General features: G+C 41.8%; 2 long non-coding RNA genes across 2 annotated transcripts; both read left to right on the top strand.

Moving 5' to 3' along the window:
• Nucleotides 1-814: 814 nt before the first annotated feature.
• On the top strand, nt 815-1398 carry LOC118562951. Its single transcript, XR_004930911.1, has 3 exons — nt 815-857; nt 980-1085; nt 1290-1398. It is a non-coding gene; the product is annotated as an uncharacterized LOC118562951 (long non-coding RNA).
• Nucleotides 1399-23898: 22500 nt separating this feature from the next.
• Nucleotides 23899-24338, top strand: LOC118562952. Its single transcript, XR_004930912.1, has 3 exons — nt 23899-24029; nt 24113-24197; nt 24299-24338. It is a non-coding gene; the product is annotated as an uncharacterized LOC118562952 (long non-coding RNA).
• The last annotated feature ends 31 nt before the right edge of the window (nt 24339-24369 follow it).

Below are 24369 nucleotides of genomic sequence, written 5' to 3'. Positions count from 1 at the left end.
GGATTTGAACTCAATTTCAGGGAGGTCATGAATTTATGTAAAGCATCTACTTCAAGTGTATCATTCACAAAGGACTTTATTATGAAAAGTGTTTTAGATTTTTTTTCTATAAATGTGAAAATTACATAAACCCTTTCAAAAGACATTGTCAGTATACTCTTCCTTATAATATGTTGAGATATCTCACTGTAGCATGCCATAAATATGGTGAGTGTACACTTTGAAAGTTACAGACTTGAACTGACAATTGAAATATTACTTTTGTGTTGAAAGATTGACAGTTCTGTGGGGGACAACATTGGAGTGGAGGAGTTGTCGGAGGACCTGAAAATACAAGAAAGCCTGAGAAGCATTGACAGCGACAGTGTTTCCAAAACACAAGAGAAAGCAAAGGGCAGAGCACAACACACTGCCACTGTTTAAACCTGGTGACCGAGTGTGGAGGCAGAACATACGCAGTCAGCAGAGAAAAGGTGGGAAGTTGGATGCTACTTTTCTCTGACCCTTTACCACCATCAATCTCCAAGGCAAAAATGCAGATATTCAAGATGATAATAGTTAGATATTCCAGAACATAAACATAGACCATCTTAAAATCTGCATTAAAGAGAGTCCCAGACTGCCACATCGTTTAAGAAATCAAGGAAGCAACATAGATTTTGCTCAACCCCTGGTTGATCCAGCAATAACCCCTAATGATCCAGCACCACCTCCCTCTGCTCCAGCATCTCTGTCTGCTCCAGCATCTCCCTCTACTCCATCACCTCCCTCTGCTTCACCATCTCCTTCTGCTCCAGCACTTCCCTCTACTCCAGCATCAACAGGATAATACATCATGAGGTGTATTTTCACTGAAGGTGCATATATATTGTCACAGAGTATGACTTTTGGATTTTGATATACATTTTGAGACATGTACAGTGAATTACTTTCTTTGTTACTTCAATTTAAAGAGATTAAATTAAGCTGTACATTTCAGTTTGCAGAAACAATCTTAGCAAAAGAGGTTCTGGATTTTCCTGTTTCAACTGAGGCGGTCTACAGCATGAGGTTGGAAATTGCTGTAAGACTTATCCTTAATAGTGGTGAGGATAACATTAATATATTCTTATTTTGAGTGTTTTTGACAATTGTTATCATGATTACTATTATTTGATTGTTTCGCTAAACATCTGTACTTAGCTCAAACTTAATACATTAACATGGAATCTGACAAGACTTATTTGAGGAAATTATTTGGATATTTATAATCATGTGTGTGTATGTTTTTATACTTTTGTTGTTAACAGATGACCTAATAGACTTGTGCCACTTCTGTGGAGAGATGGAAAGTGACACGAACGTGAACTGGGTAAGACATTTTTTGAATTATTCAAAGAGTTAGTGTTAGTAAGTTAAATGAAGAGGACAACTTTAATCTAATTTTGTCTTGCATTAACAAGCTTTGGTAGGATCCTCCATCAGTTGAAATATAAGGCAATCTAAAACGGTTGATAGTATATTGTAATTGTAAAGACATAATTTTCTAAAAAAAAAAAAAAGCCTTATATTTTTTGGTTTCTTTCCTAGATCCAGTATGACATGTGCCTGAGGTGGTTCCATCAGGCGTGTGTGGGAAGCCCACCAATTAAAAAAACTTAATGAGAGCTTTGCGCGTTTGCCTTAAGTTCCTGAAGTTTGCTGTGCTGTGCTTGTTTATCTATGTTGTATTATGGTTAATAACTTACATGACTGCTTTGTTGTTAATGTAGAGAGGATTAAGCACAGTTAAAGAGTTAAAAACAGTGTAAGAAGACCTTGCTTTCTTAAATTTATTTTACAATTTTGTAAACAGCTCCTGATTAAAGTGAATGTTTCAACCTTGACATAATATGAGTTTTTTCTCTTCTTTTTTTTTCACCGAGAAATCTATCAGAAGTTAAGTGAAAGGGGTCAGACCAGCCTCCCTGGCTGCAATGAGCGTTCCCGACACATGTGGAACAGATTTTCACGGGGGAACTAAATTTCGCACAACACCGGGACAAGCAGAAGGTCGTGATGCTGCAGGATTTTTGGAAAAATTCTGGGTAGTGACAACTTCACTTCTCCTGTCATCCTGGAAAGAGCGCACCGCATTGGGAAGCAATCGGACAGACCACAGCCTCTCATCGCCAAGTTCCTGAACTTCAGAGATAAAGATAAAGTCCTTCGACTGGCCAGAAGTAAGGAAGAGATGACATATGAGAAAAAAAGGATATCGTTCTACCCAGATTACAGCGCAGATCTGCAGCGCTGAAGAGATGCCTTTTGTGACGTGAAGCGGACGCTGCGAGAGATGGAGGTGGAATACGCGCTTATCTACCCCGCCCAGCTGCGCATCAAGCACCAGGGATCAGCTAAGTTTTTCTCCTCACCAGCCGAAGCACAGCGTTTTCTGAAAGATCTCCCAAGTGTGTAACCTAAAGCTGATCAAAATGACTGTAATGTCCAGTCCACTGTTGCAGACACTGATGAGAGGGGATGAGAGCGGTTGTGACTCAAAATGTGACGTTCAGGATAACCGGGACATTCTGACGATAAACCTGTTTGCTGAAACATGTTCATCCGTTCATTGCTTAACTATGACTATGCACCCAGATATACAATATAGTAGCATGCAAACTTACGTATGATGTTATGGTATACATCCCAATTCTAGAATGGGATCACACCTTTCTTATCCTTTGCATATTTTTGCTTTAAAAAAGAAAGAAACTTTTTAAATATTATGAGTGGCCAGATTTTAATTTCCTGCAGATGTTGGAGCCACCTCTGTTGTTTAAGAGAGTTACCTACCTAATGTGGTTTTGTTTCACGGGTTTAATTAGGCAGGTTTTTACTTTAATGTTTTGGTGTTACGTATGGCTTCTCACTAAAACTTGAATTTCTACTCACACACACGTCCAGACTATTCTCATGGTCAAATTTGGTCCTTTCATCACACTCATGTTTATTGTTTTACCACCTCTAAATGCAGGAGTGCAACCAGACATCCTTAAAGTTGAAAGCAATTATAGATATCCTACTGGGACATATATCCAAAGAATTTAGATTATGGCTAGGCTAACTTGTTTATCTTGGAATATAAGAGGGATAAATTAGGCAATTAAGAGGAAGAAAATGTTGACATATTTAAAGAGGCAGAAGGCAGATATTGCCTTCATCCAGGAGAGCCATCTCACTGACACTGAACCATTAAAACTGTGTAGAAATTGGGTGGGTAATGTTTTCTACTCTTCTTTCACTACGAAAGCAAGAGGTATCACCTTGCTCATTAACAAACGCCTGATCTTTAAATCAAATTCAGTTGAAAAGGATAAAAATGGCAGATTTTTGCTTGTAAACTGGGAAATAAATAGGAACAAGATAGCATTGGTGAACATATATGGACCTAATTATGATGACCCGTTATTCTTTAACAATTTGATTATGAAACTAGCTGCAATAGGGGGTCAGTACATTGTGGGCGGAGACTTCAATTTGGTCTTTGTCAGTTTCAAACACCTAAAACACTCATTAACAACACAAGAAGGAGAGACAACAATGAGTTTTGGTTTTCAAATTATCTAGCAAGGAGAGGAGCTGAGATGCTTAATACACTTATAGTCACAACATAGTTCTCTGATTTCTGCAGACCTTCTGCAAAGATCAGAGAAAGATCAGCCACATGAAATACACTTTAATATCTAAATCCTTAAAACTTCTTAGTAGTAAAGAGTAAATATATATGATAAATGCAATGAGCATAGTAAATAAGATAAATAGTAAGAATAATTCTATCAGTCTTAAACCCTGTTCTGGATCGATCATCTCCCAAAACATTTTTTATTACCAAAGGCGGCAAAAGTACTAAAGCAAGGTATGAAAGATATTGGCACATTCTGAAAGACCCTGAATTTATTTCATATATGAACACTAATATTGAAATATTTATTGATGCCAACTCAAATTCTTCCTCTCCTGCTAACATTTGGGAGGCTCCTAAAGCCTATATGAGAGGTCATATTTTATCATACAGTGCCCACAAGGTAAAACAAATTAGAGAGAAACTAACTAAACTGGAAAGAAATATTAGAAAGCACAAACAGGAATACATTGACACCAAGAAGAAAGAACACCTTAATATACTAACCAAAACTAGGATGCAATATAATAACATATGTACCAACAAAGAAGAAGCAGCTATGGCCAGAACTAGATATCACTATTATGAGTTTGGGAACAAAACAAGTAAACTCTTAGCCTGGCAAATTAAAAAGTAAACATCTGATAAATGTATACACTCAATATTAACGGAGGATGGCAGACTCCTTGATGACTCACAATCCATCAATGCAGAATTCGGCAAAAGTAAGAATTTTACGAGGACTTATATGAAACTGGACAGAACACTGATAATATTGGAGCGAAAAAGTTTATGGATAGAATAACCCTTCCCAAACTGCAAGATGAAGATAGAGAGCTGCGTGATGCAGAAATATCATCAACAGAGGTACTCCAAGCCATTAAGTCTTTACAAAATAACAAGACTCCCGGACCAGATGGCTTCCCTGTTGAGTATTATAAAATGAGAAATTACCAGACTCATTGAAAATCGCAACAATCACACTGCTTCCAAAACCGGGTAAAGACAAACAGAAGTGTGACTCATACAGACCCCTCAGCCTATTAAATGCAAATTATAAGATACTATCCAAACTAATTGCTCTTAGACTGGAAGATGTTATACCAAAAATAATACACGCTGACCAAACAGGTTTTGTTAAAAACAGGCACAAAGCAGATAATGTGCGCCGACTGCTCCACATACTGAACTCTGCTAAAAAAAGATCTAAATCCTATGCTAATAATGTCTATGGATGCAAACAAAGCATTTGACAGGATTGAACCAAGCTTTCTGTTTCAGACTCTAGAGACTATGGGCTTTGGAGAGAAATTTACCCAATATGTTAAAACACTTTTTAATGCCCCCAAAGCTAATATTTTAACAAATGATATTCTGTCTAACACTTTCTCATTAACCAGAGGCTGCAGACAAGGCTGTCCAAGCTCTCCCCTGCTCTTTGCACTTGCAATTGAGCCATTAGCCATTGCCATTCGCTCTAACACTTCCATACCAGGAATTAAAGTTGGTACAAGTGAACATAAGCTTTCTCTTTATGCAGATGAGCTCCTATTATATATAGCTGATCCACACATATCACTCCCCCTTTATGGAATTAAAAGAATATAGGGCTGTTTCAGGGTGTCATTGTTTTCAGGCTTTTGACCCACATGCAGAAAACACTCAGGAGAATTAGTCAGAGTCTTCTACGATTTATTGAAAGAATTAGGAACCCGCCGAGGACGGCAGAAAGCTGGAGAACCGAGGAAGCGACGGGGTTCGTCTGCGCGTCAGGTTCGTTCTTGAGACAAGGGAACATCAGGCGTCCTGCAACAAGAACACACGGTTAGACCTTTAAATGGGGTGGGTTTGAGGGGCGAACCCACCTGTGCGCTCTTACTGGGGGAACAAGGAGAGTTCTCTTAGGAACTCTTAGGAGAGACTCTTAGGAACACAGGACGGCCTTGAAGCAGAAAGAGTGAAGGATGGAGGGTGGGCAGGGCCAGGCGGACGAACGCACGGAGGGATCTTGAGGCGGCAGCCAGCTGGGGATCAGCAGGAGAGAACCAGGTAGACTAATCGTCGGGAGCTTGAGCGCAGAAGAGCTGCGTGGAGGTATCCAAAACTTAAGGTAACCTGAGACACAGGAGACAACTATTAGCGTTTGGAAAGAGGCTGTCGTGAGAACAGAGGCCACCTTTGGCATACCACTCAGGGTTAAGTGGTATGCCAAAGTGTTGTGCAGGCAGCCATCCGTTTATATACCTTCACCGAGCGCCGCTTAACGCTGAACACCCGCCGCTGCGCACCTCCCTGCTCGTCAAAGGACAGCTGTGAGGAGAGAGGGAGGAAAAGGGGTGCACCCAGATTGGGGCAGCCCGCAGAACCCTGACACAGGCTATAAATTGAATTACACTTAAAGCGAGATTCTACCACTAAATATACAGGACAGCAATATTAGAGCTCTTACTGACCCATTGAAATGGTGCAAAACAGGTTTCAAATATTTGGGTATACGAACTGGCAAATCAGATGAGCATATATTCAAACAAAATTATATAAAATTATTGGAGCAAACCAAACATAACTTTCAAAGATGGATGGATCTTCCATTGTCTCTTATAGGCAGAATTAACACTATTAAAATTAATATCTTGCCTAAATTTATTTATCTGTTTCAGTGTCTCTCAATAAATGTTCCTAAGAGCTTCTTTAAAGAACTTAACAAAAGTATAACTACTTTTTCTTCAAGACGGCGCTGCACGGACAGCTGCCAGTCAGGTCTGCCAGTCATCTCGGCTGCGTCTTTTATTTCTCTATTTTCTATTCTTTAATTTATTTTAGAGTGGTTTTAGAGTGTTTTAATATCAGTGAATGCCGTATCGGGCACTTCGGGATTACGTGAACCGAAGAGGCATACTTCTGGGACTCTAGTGCTGTGTGTTTTGCTACTTTTGACACTCCTTGAAGCGGTAAAGGGAGACCCCTTTGTCCGCGACTCCCAGCCTATTGTTTACATGAGGGCCCAGCTACTCGGCGTATGGGACTCTATGCGCTGCGGCCCTGCTCACCAAAATGCGGAGAAACCTGTGATACCCGCTGAAATACGGAAGAAACGCAGAGGCGGCAGGACAAAGCGGAGGAAGAGTTTTCTACCTTCGGTTATCACGGGTAACGTGCGATCCCTCCCCCCATGACCGAGGAGCTAGCAGCGCTAACCCGTTTCCAAGAAAGGTACAGAGACGTTAGTATTATGTTAGGGTGACCAAACGTCCGTATTTCCCGGGACATGTCCGTATTTCACGTCCTGACCCAGGCGTCCCGGGTTTTTTTTAGAAAGTGAGGAAATGTCCTGTTTTTTAAATTACCTTCATTGGACCATTAAATTGACAGGCACAAGGGCCCTGCGCACGGCGCTGCGTGTGATGTAATCCCTGAGCCGCGTCAGTGCGGGCAGCCCTGTTCTTAATCAGAAGATAGATAGCGTGGCTGTCAGTACGCTTACAACATGCCGAAGCGCAAATGTATGTTTACCGACGATTTACCAAAGAGTTTCCCCGCTTTCAGACCGGGTCGAGACAAATGGGAGGCCTTTATTGTGCTATTCATTCATTACAGGAATTGTTAAGCATTTTTTAATAAATAAATTTTGAATAAAATTATCATTTGTTATTGGAGTTATTGCTGTTGACTTTTACTGAGAAGCATTTTTAATAAACCAACTGTAAATATAATGTTATTGTAGGATTACGTAGGCCTATGTTAAGTGAGTGCATGCCACAGACATCTCTATGCATGGGAACAGAGATTCCCCCCCGCTCCAAGGTGTCCTGGTTTTCCCAAATGAAAATATGGTCACCCTATATTATGTGTTTCACGGAAACGTGGCTAAATGAAACTATAACGTACTCTGCGATCTCACAAGACGGCTTTAAACTCATCCACGCAGATAGAACTTTGGCAGAGAGCGGAAAAAAGAAGGGAGGGGGGCTGGCGGTGTTTGTGAATGAATGATGGTGCAACGCAGCGCATGCGCACGTGAAGCAACGGATATGCTGCCCAGATGTTTAAATCCTGGTAGTGAGTTTGAGACCCTATTACTTGCCGTGAGTTTGGCCACGTGATCTTGCTCTGTGCCCACATACCTCCATCAGCAGATGCCGTGGCTGCGTGTGAGAGGATTCACGGCGCAGTAAGAAAACGTAAACACAGCACCCCCGTGCCCTCCTACTGATGACAGGGGACTTCAACCACGCCCCCTTTCATTCCACCCTCCCCACGCTCACCCAGTAAGTCACGTGTGCTATAAGGGAAAATAAAACACTGGACCTTTTTTATGCCAATGTTAAGGACGCCTACACCTCCGCTCTGATCCACTCGGACACCTACACCTCCGCGTCCGAGTGGATCAGAGCGTCCACTCAGCCTGGGGGCGGTGCCCACTCTGTGGAAGACCTCCTGTGTGGTACCGGCTCACAAAATGCTGCACGCCAGGGAACCGGCTCACTTCAGACCAGTCACACTGACCTCCCACCTGATGAAGACCATGGAGCGCCTTGTCCTGGCTCACCTGCGCACCGTGGTGAGCCCCACCCTGGACCCGCTGCAGTTTGCCTACCGGCCCAACATCGGAGTAGGGGATGCCATCATCTACCTGCTGCAGCGGGCGCTCACCCACCTGGAGACCACCAGGAGCGCTGTGAGAGTCATGTTCTTTGACTTCTCTAGCGCTTTCAACACCATCAGACCGGTGCTGCTGAGGGAGAAGCTGGTGGACGCTGGGGTGGACAAACATCTGGCTGACTGGACCATGGACTACCTCACTGCCCGCCCTCAGTACGTGCGGCTGAACAGCTGTCAGTCAGAGGTGGCACTCTGCAGCACCGGGGCCCCCCAGGGCACCGTTCTGTCTCCGTTTCTATAACCTCGGACTTTACTTACAACACGGACAGCTGCCACTTTCAGAAGTTCTCCGATGACTCGGCCATTGTGGCCTGTGTGTCTGAGGGGAACGGCCTGGAATACCGGTCGGTCATCATGGACTTTGTGGACTGGTGTGAGAAAAACCATCTGTGCTTAAACACCAGTAAGACCAATGAGATGGTGATCAACCTGTCGTGTGCTGGGCTCCTGGCAGCGCAGAGCAGGACAGAAAGAGGCTGAATAAGCTGGTGAGGAAGGCCACTTCTGTCCTGGGCTGCACCCTGGACTCTGTGGAGGAAGTGGCTGAGAGGAGGGTGTTGTCCAAACTCACATCTGTCATGGAACACACCTCCCACCCCCTGCACCAGACTGTAGTGGAGCTGAGCAGCTCCTTGAGTGACAGGCTTAGACACCCTGCCTGTAAAAAGGAGCACTACAGCAGGTCATTCATTCCTGCTGCCATCAGATTATACAATGCTGCAATATAACTGTAACCACAACTGTAACTATAACTGTAACTGTAAAAACCAACATGCAATAACTAAGGTGCAATTCTATTTAATACGCTGTGCAATAATCTTGAAAGAAGTGACTTCTGCTGCTACTACACCCGAATATATGTCAATACACACGCGTATAAGTCACCGTGAATGGCCATAAGACATCCTCTGCCTTATTTCTTTTTGTGTATTTTTTTTTTCTTTTTCTTACCTACTTCTTTTAATCCACGATATAACGAGGACACACTGTAAACATAGGATGCACCTCGTCCTACTTGACACCTTCTTCCTATGATTACTGATTACTGAGCCGATGTGACGTGTGAATTTCTCCAACGGAGATCAATAAAGCCTATCTTATCTTATCTTATATGGCAAAGGAAAAACGCTAGGATCAAACTCATCTCCCTACAGGCTCCATATTCAAAGGGAGGACTTAACCTACCTAAGAGCACCTTTGTGGGGTAATCCCAGCCTCTCACATCACATTGCTGACTCAGCGTTGCGGGGGTGGAGGGATAGAGGAATCCAAACAGTTGCTGATTTATACATTAACAATATATTTTCTAATTTTCGTCAATTAAATGAAAAAATGAACCGAAACAAAGATAGTTTCTTCACATTTTTACAAATCAGAGACTGGGTTAAAGAGAAATCAAAAGAAACATTCCCAGACATCCCAAAAGAAACTTCTCTTGAAATCCACCTCTGTAATACATTGTGCAGATCAACAAAAGGAATATGATCTTATATATATGGTATCATCAATGGAAAGTTACCCATTTATGATAAAACAGTTACAAAAGGGAAATGGGAAACAGACTTAGGGTGTGTTTATGATGAGGCAGAGTGGCATCATCTATTGGAACAGGCACAGACTGTGCTAACCTCCACAAAACACAGACAAATTCAGTTTAACATATTTCATAGGGCATATTATACTCGTTTCAGGCTACATAAAATAGACAGTAAAATTTCCTCTAGATGTCAGAGATATAAAGTGACTGATGGGGATCTTATACACATGGAGTTGCCCAATGATAAAATAATTTTGGAAATGTGTCTTTGCGATAACTTCAAGGGTAATAGGAATGCAAATTGAACAAGACCCAAAGCTATAGATTCTTGGGGACACGGGCTCTAGTAACGTGAATTATTACAAGAAATACCTAATTTTACTTTGGAGCACTGCAGTGAAGAAATGTATCCTGGTTAAAAATTCACCATCAGTAAGGCACTGGATCAATGAGCTTGTATCTTACTGCACACTTGAAAATATATATAATGTTAGAGGAAAACATGCTTGACAAGGAAAGACACTCTATAACAAGACAAGAATTGACGATGAACTGGCAGGGAAGTGGCAGAGGAGACAGACTTAAAAAGGCAGGAGAACAAAGGAGAGAGAGTGAGCCAACTAACCAGAAACAGGTGGAGGTAATCAGAGGGAGGGAAGAGGCTGCAGGAGGAAACAAGCTGACAGAAAACACGTGGAAAGGAACAGACACTAAACCAACCCTAGAACATAAATAACAAAGAACAAACCTAAGACAGAAAATAAAACTAAGACTAAACAGTGCATAGAAGGGAGATCAGAACTAATACAAAGACCGGATAAACTAAAACAGTACATAAGCTGAAGAATCCAAAACAAGACAGAACAGAAACTAAACCTGAGGTGAAAGAGAGGAACAGCTGATCAAATAATAAATAAACCAAAACAAAACCCAAATTATGACAGAGCCCCTCCCTCAAGGGCGGATTCCAGACGACCCAATGAAAAGAAAGAAAACAAACTGGACCGGCCGGGTGGAGGGGGTTTCAGGACGGAGGGTCAAAATCAAACAAATCTCCAAACACAAACCAAGAACAAAAAACAAACCCAACAGGGCGCACGGGTGAAAAACAGTCCAAAATATCCAATCAAAAGAAAACTTAAAGCAAAAACAACCCAGACAGGGCGAACAAGAAACCGCAACGTTCCAAGAACTGATCTTAGAAAAAACAAGAGTCTGGCGGGCGACACGAAGGACGACCCCGACGAATCAGGTTCTCTGGCGGACATCCTGGAGGACGACCCCGACGGAGCAGAGTCCGATGTGCACGGCAGCGGAGCAGGGTTTTCGGCGGCCGGCGGCGGAGCAGGGCTTTTTGGTGGATGGCGTTGGCCAGCACACTTAGAATCCGACACCTGGAGGGGGAGAAAGCAAAGAACGGCGCCGGACTAAAAGCTGAGGATGGCGCCGAGCTAAGGACCAGAGGACTGACTAAGGGAGGCGCCGGACTAAAGGCCGGGGGAGGCATCGGACCACGGGCTAGGGAGGGGCCTGTCTACAGGCAACTAGAGAGGGGGCCTGGCTACAGGCTGTGGATGGGGCCTGGCTACTGGCTACGGGCGGCGTCGGGTTACGGGCTACGGGGAGTGCCTGGCTACAGGACACTGGAGACAGTGCTTTAAAGCTGCGAGGAGCTGGCACTGGAGACACTGCTTTAAAGCTGCGTGGAGCAGGCACTGGAGACTGAGCTTTAAAGCTACGAGGAGCTGGCACTGGAGACTGAGCTTTAAAGCTGCGGGGAGATGGCACTGGAGACTGAGCTTTAAAGCCGTGGGGAGCAGGCACTGGAAACTGAGCTTTAAAGCTGTGGGGAGCAGGCACTGGAGACTGAGCCGGCACTGGAGACGTTCGGCTGCAGCTGTCAGGAGGCAGGTCCTCCTGGACCCCCTCGCAGGACTCAGAAACTTGAAGAGGCGGGTCCTGCTGGACCCCCTCGCGGGACTCAGAGACTTGAGGAGGCGGGTCCTCCTGGACCGCCACCTCACAGGACACTCTGGTGGCTGATTTTTAGAACTGCTGACTGATGGCAAAACTCCTTTAATGCAGTTCTATACTCCTCCTCCAGCTTCTGTATTCCTTCGTCTAAAACAGGAGAATAATGGTGTATCAGGTCCCTTTTGAGCTTCTTGATCAGGGGCACCAATGACCTAAACCCCTCCTCCATCTTCTCAAACGTGAGGTCAGAGGAACCGGTGGAAGGAGTGCTGGATGGTTCGCCAGAGGCTGAAAGAGGAGCGGACCCAACCAGAGCGGACGATGAGTGGCAGAGGAGACAGACTTAAAAAGGCAGGAGAACAAAGGAGAGAGAGTGAGCCAACTAACCAGAAACAGGTGGAGGTAATCAGAGGGAGGGAAGAGGCTGCAGGAGGAAACAAGCTGACAGAAAACACGTGGAAAGGAACAGACACTAAACCAACCCTAGAACATAAATAACCAAGAACAAACCTAAGACAGAAAATAAAACTAAGACTAAACAGCACATAGAAGGGAGATCAGAACTAATACAAAGACCGGATAAACTAAAACAGTACATAAGCTGAAGAATCCAAAACAAGACAGAACAGAAACAAAACCTGAGGTGGAAGAGAGGAACAGCTGATCAAAAGATAAATAAAACAAAACAAAACCCAGATTATTAAAATGTTGCTATTTTTAGGTTCTGGCTTTAGTTTATTGTTGATTTTCAGTGTCTTCCTCCCCTTCTCACTAAGCCTTCACTTCACTCCCTTTCCAGTCTGTCACACCTGTTGGTAGTTAATCAGTCAGAGTCATTTCACCTGCCAGCCTCTCTATTTAAGCCTCTCTCTGTTCTCACTCCCCTGCCGTCCGTTATCGTACAACTCCAACTCCTTGCCTGTCTACCTGTGTGTTCTCTGCTTGCTGTTGGCATCCTGCCACCTCTGCTTCTCTGTTACCTCAGTTTTCCTTGGATTATTCCAGTTTCGTTGGTGCAACTTTCCTGTTGTGACTCAGACCTGCTAGTATTCACCCTGCCAAGCTAATCCTGTTGTGCCTCAGACCTGCAACCAGTATTCTCCCTGCTAAGCTAAATCCTGTGGTGACTCCGATCTGCTACCAGTATTCATCCGGCCAAGCGAAGCTCCTGTAAGGACTCTTACCAGCCTATATTCGTCTATGCCGTGGTGGGGGTCTCTGCCGTGCTGTGGGTCCGCTACGTTGCTCTGCAACTCCTCCACTATGCCTGTCTGCTCCAGTCCTCCCGTCTTGGTTTCCGTTTTGGTTCTCATCTGCAGCGCAGCACCTCCGGTTCATGGAATGTTACTCCGTTCTGTCAACTCCTGCATCCTTCATCTCCACCTGGTTACAGACTCTGGTTCATCATGTCATCATCATTCACTTTTACAATAAATTTTCTTAAGACCAGCTCTGTGTGCGTGCTATGTCCGGGTTCATCCAAAGACAAATCATGACACATACCAGAAAGGAGGGTGGGGGTGGGAGGGGAAACGTTTGTGTTACATTTGTTTTGCTGTTTTTTTTTTCCTTATTTTTTTTCTTTTATTTTTTTTTTCTTTTGCTGTTAAAAAGTCAAAAATCATCTTCCTTTTATGGTGTGTCTGTAAGACTATATATCAATAAGTTTGTTTTATAACATACAACTTTCAATATAACTGTAAATGCTTGCTATACACCATGAGCATCTTGTAAAAGCTGTTAATAAACAAATCTCGAAACACTGGATCAGTGTTACTAAAATAAGGCCTGGGTCAGTTTGTTAATATTAAACTGAATAATGAGCTAAATAATAAAACACAGAATGCTCACACATTTCCCCTCCCTCCTCTATGTGCACAAACCGAGGCTACAATGACTTGACGTCAACAATGACACCTCCTGTAGCCACTAGATGGGGGTGTTTTAACACAAAATGGAGAATTACTCACCAGAAACTAATCTAAAGATATTTATCACAAACTTAGGGACTAAATAGAATTCATTTAGTACATTTTTCTTTTTCTTTATTTATTTAACCTTTATTTAACCAGGAAGTCCCTTGAGATTAAGATCTCTTTTTCGAGGGAGACACCAGTTAAAATACAAACAGAAGTACAACATAGATAAAATCTCACATAGAGGAAAAGACAGGTCACATAGGGCAGTTACATTTTTCAATTACATGACATTTTAACATGGCTTTAAATTCATTCAATGGGATTAGATCATTTAAATGGAGCAAGTTTTGTAAATTATTCCAAGACCATGGAGCAAAGTAAGAGAAGGATTTCTTCCCCAGCTCAGTAAAAACCATTGGAACCTGGTAAGAGCGCCACCTGGTGGAACGGAGATGAAAGTGACTGGAATTTAGCTTGAGGAGATTACATAAATATGCCGGCAGTTTACCCAACATGGCCTTGTATAACAAAATATACTAATGAAGTTGTCTACGTAGACTTAGTGATGGCCAACCTACCAGTTCATACAGCGTACAATGATGAGTACGGGAATAAGAATTAGTTAAGAAGCGCAGAGCTATATGGTACACAGAATCTAACAAGTGGAGAGTACTAGAGGCAACATGCATGTAGACAACATCACCATAGTCTAAAACACTTAAATTTTAGTATTTAAGTGCATTTAGTATAATTAATTTTGTTTGTTCCTTATAATATGTGTGGGTGTGGATTTGATTATTAGGACTGGATTATTAACTCATGAATTCTGTCAGGATAAAATGTATGACAGACCAGGTAGATTTGTTTGATGTTGTACTGCAAATGATTCCAACACTTCCATTCAGAAACTTCTACTGTTAACTCTTTCTGTCGTTGCTAAACCAGCAGTAATGGTTTGTACAGTTGAATTGCTTCATGTCAAGTTGAATTGCTTTAGAGCCACACAAAACCATTATCTACGTTTGCTGGGGTGACACCCAGAGGAGCCTTAAACAAAACAGCCACAGAGGTAATATTGCTGTCAGGATAAATATTTGAATAAAATAAATAAAATATTTTGTGAAGGAAGGACAGGGACAGGCAGGCTTTGTTCTAACTAAAAACCAAATCAAGTGTTCAGTCAACTGTAACTCATTTTCAGTGTGTTTGATCACATAAGCTCCAAAGAAAAGTGTATCTAAACTGCTGGAGCTTGATGTAAGTCTGTGCCAAATACACATGTGTGAGTAGCGCACTATTAGGGAGTTTGTCCTAGAACTGGCAGCCTTGCTTCTTTCAGTCTGCCCCAGAGCAGCAGTGGCTACAAACATAGCTCACCATCATCAGGCTGTGAATGACTGAATGTAGTGTAAAGCACTTTGAGGCTGTTGGACATAATAAAGCACTATACAGGTACAAGCCATTTACTGTAACTAAGGAGAATCAGTTCATACATTTGTTGGAAATAATATATTTCTATTTTGTTTTAAATATAACCCCTGAAATCCATAAAGCACATGAACATCTCTGAGTTGTGGATATCTTAAAGTGTAATGAAGTGTAATGAAGCAATGTCCTGTTCTGGGAGTATCCAGAATGAAAGCCTTCTAACAGCAGACAGGTTTCTTCAAAACAAAGGCATGACTTTCTGTGCAGGTACTGCAGAAAGTCTTATGATAACATTATTCAGTGTAGAGAGACCAATACAAAGAGACTGAGTCACAAAACGCTGGGCCAAATGTTGACACAAAGTTACAGTTGAAAAACATTCACAAACCTAAGACCTTTTGCACATTACAAGCACATACACTTTAACTTTTTGTACAATAGACCAATACAAAGTTTCTCATAAATTAGAGGGGAAATAATTGTGCAAAACATAGGGACAAACAATATCTTCTTTACTGTCAGGATCGTGGCATAAGGCCAATGATAATGCAAACTACTTGCATCTCATTTTATTGGAAAAAAAAAAGCTGATGAGATAAATGTAGTTATCTGTCTGATGTCTATCTCTCTCGATACTTCCTCTTTTCTTCTGTGTAATCTGATTTACATATTGTTTTTAACAGGCTTTTTTGTCCTGCTGTCACATCAGCTGTGTTTATCAGCTGTAGCTTCACATCATATAAAACCATTGATCTGATGCTCAAACAAAGGTAGGATATGACTTTCTTAATATTCAAACCTCTTCTAGTGGATTGTACTGATGGGTCTGACCAAAGCAAAAATTGTAATTTATTTAACAAGCAGCATAGACCATATATTAAACATTTAACAACTGTATGCATGTTATGTTTACAAAATATATCACCTGTCCGAGGGTGTTGTTAGGATCCTGAAACATTGGGGACTTCACCCATCCCTGAAAGATTGCAACTTTCATGGAACAGCAGTGTTTGAAGTAATTTAAAATTTAAATAATATAGATAATTTGTAGCAGTAAATAGGCCGTTTTTTGTTTGTTTGTTTGTTTTTCAATGTACTGTATGTGAACTAAACAACAACTGCATACAGTCCTTTATTTGGTTATTTTGTCATCTAACAAAATTGTCTATTTTAGAATTTATAGTCCCAACATATTTTCCATTCCTGATCTTCCATGTTCCTAAATCATAAAAGAGACACGTTTTTAAGGTAATTGACTTCTAACTTGATTTATTTCAGCGTTGGTCAAATTAGATCCCATAATAAAAAAAAATAATACATTTTATATTTGTTGCTACCTCAGCAAAATTTTTAAATAAATGATCCCCATATCAGTGATTAATGCTGCCAAGTTGTTATGAGTATATTTTAATTTGAGCTTATCTTTTGTTTTATAAACCCTCGCTGTTGTCAATAGAATTTATATTGTCGAGCATTTAGGCAACGTCCACACTGCAGGGAAATGCGACCCAAATCCGATCTTTTTACTCATATGCAACATATATTTGTCTTTTTCACAGCAGTGTGAACGGCCCAATTCCAATATTTTCACCCCCCCCCAAAAATTTGATTTGTGCAACTTTCATACGTGGCACTAATTTGGATACGAATCTGATATTTTTTTCAGTGTCCACAGTCTGAACGCTTGCTGGGTTTTTTATTTTGGCTCAAAAAGGACTATCAAAACGCTATTAAGACAGACATTCATTTTATCATAATCAAATGGATTTTGGTCTCTGTGGTATAGGCATATAACATGGCTATATACCTTTAAGAATCTTTTAACCTTTTCTGACACAAGTCCGCCTTTCCTGGAGAGTGAAACCATCTTCTCCCTGAGTGCGGCTGCTCACATGTTTTGGGGGGATTTTAGGACCCCAAGCTTTAATGTTTCCATTCACACTGGGGTGCAGAAAAATGGCAGCAGGTGGTCTGGACTGATGAGTCAAAGTTTGAAATATTCGGCTGTAGCAGAAGGAAGTTTGTTAGTTAACAGGCTGGAGAGTGAGGCTCTCCACACCAATACACCATGACACAAAAATTATTTAATTCTTCAATATCTGGCTTAAAACTGTCTTTGTGCTGACCTCTATAGGTTGGGACATAGGTAGTGCGGTTTAATGGTTAAAATTGTACAGTTTGGTACACTTGTACGTCACTGCCCCCACATTCAGGTATAAATCCATTTCACCCAGACATGCCCACGACGTGTGTCAGGAGTTGGATTTACGAGCATTGTGAGCTTTTCAGGTTATCTTTACGTGAGATAATTTAAACGTGGGACTTGCAGTATTGTAAAAAAGACAGATTCCCTTACCAATTAAATTCTGTTAGTAACATTTGTGTCTATATGTCTAAGTTTGCCAGAATACTATCAAGCTCAGTTGGCTAAATCCTCTAGAGGCGTCTTGATATTAGGGCCAGCCCACCAACGTTGTTTGAATAACAAATCCTGTGGCCCCAAGATCAGATTGTCCAATCAAAATACTGGAAATGCACACCTTGCGTTTTCCTTCTGCTGGATAGTGTGCGACCATCTGGGCAAGACAAATTTATTTGTATAGCACAATTCACTACAAGGAGAATTAAAAAGTGCTTTACATGATTAAAACATTGGAAAATCAAAAGAGAATAAGAGCAAGTAAAAAATTGTTGTAATAAAATGTAGGAAAATTTAAACAAAATACATAAACCAAAAGTACATATTAAACTAGTGTTGGTTTTCCTTGCAAGCACATTGAAGGATTGATGTGAATCTTTTATTTTCAATAAAGAAACAATATGAGTGAGCCTTTACATATAAATGTATGTATACAAATTTAATTATATTTAGCTTATATAAAATGGATGTTGTAGTTTGTTGGTTTATGCTAATGTATCTGTTTAATTTAAAATACATCAAATTCAGGTTGTATGCATGATGGAAAAAATTAATTGCTGCTAATAGGTGTTGAGTTATAGAAATAATTCTATAATTCAGTTATAGTCTGAATTATAGAAAATAATTCCAATTGTAGGTAAGGAAAGGTCACTTTTAAATCACAGATAACTCCAGCTATTGTATTCCTTTCTTATTATACTATGTCTAGAGTGCTTTGTACAAGTTAGTGGCAACAGCTGTAAAATATTAGAATAGAATAGAATTCAACTCTATTGTCATTGCACAAGTACAAAGCAACGAAATGTGTTCTCTGCATTTAACCCATCCCCTTGGGGAGCAGTGGGCTGCCACTGTGCGGCGCCCGGGGAGCAATTTGGGGTTAAGGGTCTTGCTCAGGGACCCAGAATGCCAGCACTGGGGATCGAACCGGGTACTTGCAACCTTCTCTGAGTGCAAGCACACTGCTCTAAACACTCGGCCACAACCCCCCCAAGTGTATACAGCTTCCGTGTATATATCCTTTTACTTCTTATTTTACTGTATTCTTATTTTTTGTCTGCACCATCAACACCAAGTCAAATTCCTTGTAAGTGCAAACCTACTTGGCGATTAAACTTGATTCTGATTCTGATTCTGATCAAACCAGGAGCAAAGCAACTGGCATCTCTAAAATGAGCAGAACAATGAGAACAATTTTTTTTTTTGCATAAGTGCCTACATTAATATGCAGATCACATGCCCATGACAAAACTGTGCAAACTCATGGGAGGGGATATGCAAATGTAAAGATGTAATACCCGCAAAGCAATTTTCTAAAACTGAAATTGGGTATTGCACCCCGACAATGCCTGAGAGCCTTGTAGCCAGAAAGGAGGCATTTGTATAATAAAAAATAAATAATGACACAGTATTTCTGCATGTGAACCGATTTGACCTGTCAGAATAACAGTAGAATAACTTTAGTGGGATGAAGGACAGCTGCTAGATGCAGTGTCTGCGGGACCGTGGGAGTGGATATTAATCTTCATGCACTTAAACCAAGGCGAAAAATACCAAATCTGATCTTAAATATTTTAGCATGCTTGTAAATAAATAAAGCCGAATATCAACCACTCCTAACAACAGCCTGGAGGCTGTAAAGTAGGAGGGGAGGGTGCTGCGCAGGTCTGACCGTGCGCTGGTGTATGTGGTAATCTGGGATGTGTGGTCATTTTAGAGTAGTGGGTCCGACAGGTATCCATAACGCCCTCCCTTATTGTTCCAATACAAGCTCTGTAATCCATCCATTTTCTCTACCCACTGATCCATGCAGGGTCACGGTGAAGCTGGGGCCTATCTCCAGCCGTCAATGGGGAAGAGGCAGGGTAAACCACGGACAGACCTATTTATATTATTATTCTTTCGAATAATTTTTGTCATTATTATCGTCCTTAAACAACTGGACGAAGGTTTCCGTCAAAGTGTCAAGAACACAATATACGGACCCAGAATTTAAACCAGACAAAGTGTGTATAATTTGAAACAGTTTATTACAAACTAAGCTGCGGCAGGCTGCGTCAGCATCTATGGCAGGAACCTCTGGAAGCAGAGACAGCTGGTTAGTGACCACGTTTATCTTGCAGTGAGGACTAGTCACAAACGTAATGGTCACTAAACTTTTCTCTGTGCTCAGTCCGGAGGAAACCACGAGTGTAGGTTCGAGCTGGCTGTCGTGTTAACGTTGCTATCGCTACTCAGGAAGTCCCAGTATGGAGCTCTTGCAGGTGAACGGTATTGGGGAACAGGCAGAAGGTCAGAACCGTGGAGACTATCACATGCAGGATGACCAGGAGGGCAAACCAGAAGCGGATGTCGGGGACGAGGTCCGAGGTCAGGGCCAGGTGATCAGATGTCTTCTATCACATGAAGAACATTTCCAGGATTAAAGGACTAATGTCTCAGGAGGATCTGGAAAAACAAATCCATGCGTTTATCTTTGGTAGAATTGATTACTGCAACGGTGTTTTCACAGGTCTGCCTAAAAAGTGGATCAGACAGCTGCAGCTGATCCAGAACGCTGCTGCCCGTGTCCTCACTAAGACTAAGAAAGTAGAGCACATCACCCCAGTTCTAAAGTCCTTACACTGGCTCCCTGTATCTCAGAGAATATACTTTAAAATACTTCTGTTAGTCTATAAATCCCTGAATGGCTTAGCACCTAAATACATCACAGACTTGTTATCAGTGTATCAACCCTTTAGACCACTCAGGTTGTCTGGCTCCAGCCTACTCTGCATACCTAGAACCAGAACCAAACACGGAGAAGCAGCATTTAGTTACTATGCTCCGTTTATCTGGAAAAAACTTCCAGAAAAATTTAAAAGTGCGGAAAGCACTGATTCTGATTCTGATTCTGATTCTGAAAGCGTGAGTTCTTTTAAATTTAAATGAAAAACATTTGTTTAGGATTGCCTTCGATTGTTCTAGTTAAACTATTTTACTGAAACATCATTAGTTCAACTTTGTTGTCCAACTATTTTTAATGTTTGCTTTTAGTCTCTATTTTTCCATGTTGTATTTTGTTTCTACATTTTATTCCTACTTGCTTTTTTCAGTTTTTTCCCCTGTATTTTAATAATTTAAAGCACTTTGCGTTGTTTCTGTGCTGAAATGTGCTATACAAATAAATTTGCCTTTTCGTGCCTTGATGAAGCGCCAGAGGAAAATCCAGGATGAGAGTAGGAGCACAGTTCTGGGTTCCGTACACAGGCATGCTTACGATCAAAACGGGGTCAGCCAGGCTCAGATGTCAGGTAGCAGGTCCAGTCCAGTACACAGGCAGTCCGAGCAGGCAGGGGTCAGGCAGGCGGTCGGATCAGGCAGAGGTCAGGTAGATCAAACAGACAGTCAGATCAGGCAGGGATCAGGCAGGCTAAGGTCAAGAGGCAGAACAGGTCAGGAAACAAGTAATCATAAGTTAAGATACAGAACGCTGCAATAAGGTTCACCGGATGGCTTGAACTAATCTGACACTGATGTCTGGTCCGAAGGCTGGTTATATACTGGCAGGTGCAGGTGGATTGGGTGAGAGGTAATGAGAAATGGGGCGGAGTTGAGTAGGTGTGTAGAGTGAGTAATCAGACGAGCATCAGTGCTGAGATCATGACAAAAAGGGCTGGAGAAGCTCTGCTCAGCTGTCACATTTGACATGACCACCATCAGACATATGAACCGGTAGAATAATAATAAACAGGGATACATCTGATTTGTATAAGGGCGGGGAACTTGGCGTTCCGATCCTCGGCTGCAGAAGCTGGCTCTTGGGATGTGGAATGTCACCTATCTGGTGGGGAAGGAGCCTGAGCTAGTGTGCAAGGTTGAGAGGTTTCCTACTAGAGATAGTCAGACTTACCTTGATGCATGGCTCTGGCTCAGGAACCAGTCTACTTGAGAGGGGTGGGCATTCTTCCACTCTGGAGTTTTCCCTGGTAAGAGGCACCGAGCAGGAGTGGGTATACTTGTTGCCCCTCATCTTTGTGCCTGTACGTTGGGGTTTACCCCGGTGAACGAGAGGGTAGCCTCCCTCCGCATACATGTATGGGGAAGAGTTCTGACTGTTGTTTGTGCTTATGCGGCAAACACCGGTTCAGATTACCCACCCTTTTTGGAGTCCTTAGAGGGGTTACTGGAGAGTGCCCCTCCTGGGGACCCCCTCGTTCTTCCGAGGGACTTCAACGCTCATGTAGGCAATGACAGTGAGAACTGGAGGGGCGTGGTTGGGAGAAATGGTCCAACTGATCTGAACACGAGTGGTGTTCTGTTGTTGGACTTCTGTGCTCATCATGGATTGTTCATAACGAACACCATGTGCTCTTGGCACCAGGACACCCTAGGCCGTAGTTCAATGATGAACTTTGTTGTTGTTTCATCTGACCTGCGGCCGCATGTCTTGGACTCTCGGGTGAAGAGAGGGGCGGAACCCTCCACCGACCACTACCTGGTGATGAGCTGGCTCCGATGGCGGGGGAGGAAGCCGGTAAGACCTGGTAGGCCCAAATGTGTTGTGCTGAGAACGTCTGGTGTAGGAGAGAATTTAACTCTTTAAAAAGAAGACTCAGGATGCAAAGACAAGGTGAGAAGAAGCGGTCTCCATATGATGCCAGGAGGACTTTATTCACATGTTCGACACGTTTAACAGCTATAGTACAAGTCCTAACCCTCATAAATCTGACTCCATGTTTTGAGGTCTTTCTCTCTTATGGGTCTGTATGTGTGTGTGTCATGTATCCCAACAGATGTCTTCTTTCTTCCCTAAAATGGAATACACATTACATTGTGTTTCAGAGAATAGCTAAACATTTAATCCCTCCCCATCTCACTCTTCACCTTGTATCTGCATAACTGCAAAGGATGAATACACAGCAGAAGAGTATAAAGTTTCAGAGGAACATGTCTAGTGAAGAATAAGGTTACTCATAACTTTCTAATGCTGTTAGCAAGATAGGCCGTGGGCCAGAATCTGTAGGATGACTTTTCGTATGAACTGTCAGGGGGAAACTTTCTTCCACTTGGATAAGTTGCTACACATAGCAGTGATCTCCAAACACCAATGTTCCCACGTTTTCACTTGCACATTAATAAGTTAAAGCCGATAAAAAATCTAAACTGTTGCGCTCCGGTCCAAGAGGTCACGTGATTCGATTTTTGCTGCTCAGCCAATCAGATCGCTGTATTGTTAGCTGAGCGCATTCAACCACTTCATCATGACTGCGCCGTAAAGGATTGTAAGCATTTATTTTCAGGCGAAGATAGCCCAATAATAGCATTTTCTGGCACCAGTTGGCAAAGATCTTTATAGCAAGGAAAAAGAAATAGCCCAGACGATCCATCATTAATTTTCTAACACACTTTATCCCTGCTGGGTTCATGAGGGTTGCCAGCTGTCAATGGGTGAGAGGCGGGGTATAAACTGGACAGGTCGCCAGTCCATACCAGGGCAGAAATAGCCCAGACTTTTGCCCAATTTACTGTGATATCACCAAGACCTGGTGTGCTAGGATACCACAGGTGTCGTGCCAAATGACTTATCCCCGCAGAATTTGTATCCCCTGCGTTGGGAGCGCATTCAGCTGGAAGAATTAATCCAGTCAACTCTGCCTCATTTCCATCCTGCTGGCCCGGCTTCGTAAACAAGAGACTGGAGAACAACACAGAGAGATTCTTTCCCTTTAAAAATATTTCACTATTACGGTATTTGGAAAATGAGGCCCTGACGTATTCAAAGATAATGTGTCTGAATCTGATATACTGTATATATGTTTACACTGTTTTTGCTGTGTGTATTTGAGAGTGTGTGAAAAAAAATATTTAATGCCACTTCTAACTTCCTAATAAAACTATTTTGTCAAGTTATAAAAAATGCTGAATGTTAAAACTGATGCATGATACCTGTGAGGACAGTTCTACCTCTTCCTACCTTTTGTCAAACAGAAAATTTGTGTGTATTTTATTTTTTTATTTTCCAATCATGTTCCAAATGAACTTATTAAGCATACAATACTTTTAGGTCTCTAATTTTCGAGAAAATCAGAACTTTTTAGATTGCAGCCACTTTTTAGAATATTGGATTAAATTAAATTAAAATGCTTTAACCAAGGATCCATTTCCAAAACAGCTAATATGCATCAACACTTGCATTTGATGGATTTAATTCGGCTCCATGTTGCTCTATTGTTGTACTTTTTCTACCAGTCAGTCACTCTAAAAGTACAAGCTGCTATTTTTACTTGAATGCACTCTCTTTGTTTTACAGAATGAAGTGCTGGGCTCTGTGGTGGCTCATCTTGTCTCTCATTTCTCATGACACTGTGAAAACAAGTGAAGATTCAGAAGAAACTAACTCTTATTCTCCTGGTTGTTGCACAAAAATTGAATCTTTCAATTGCGTAAAGATGCCTGCTAGTTTAGGTATGTCCAAACATTGACTGATACTGTAAGGCATATCTGGGTTCTATTTTCACATGCATAATATTTTATAATGAAATCTGTAGAACAGAACGATTATGACCATGCAAGTTGTTGCCTGGAAACCTTCATCAATGTTTTGAAAAATGTTGACCAAAAGGACACTGCAAGGTAAATATTTTAACCTATTTTAAATCATACAGCTAATTTTAGTGTTGATACCAGGCTGTTAGTCCACCTTGTGAATTTGTTCTCTTTTGCTTTTCCACAAGGGTATTTGAAATCCTGCAAGAAATACTGGAGGAAACAGAGGTGAATTATACGAAAACCATTCGTAAGGACA

This window comes from Fundulus heteroclitus, chromosome 4, assembly GCF_011125445.2.
Source record: "Fundulus heteroclitus isolate FHET01 chromosome 4, MU-UCD_Fhet_4.1, whole genome shotgun sequence".
Lineage (NCBI taxonomy): Eukaryota > Metazoa > Chordata > Actinopteri > Cyprinodontiformes > Fundulidae > Fundulus > Fundulus heteroclitus.
The sequence above is the reverse complement of the archived record's forward strand: the minus strand, read 5'-3'. Positions and strand labels throughout refer to the sequence as shown.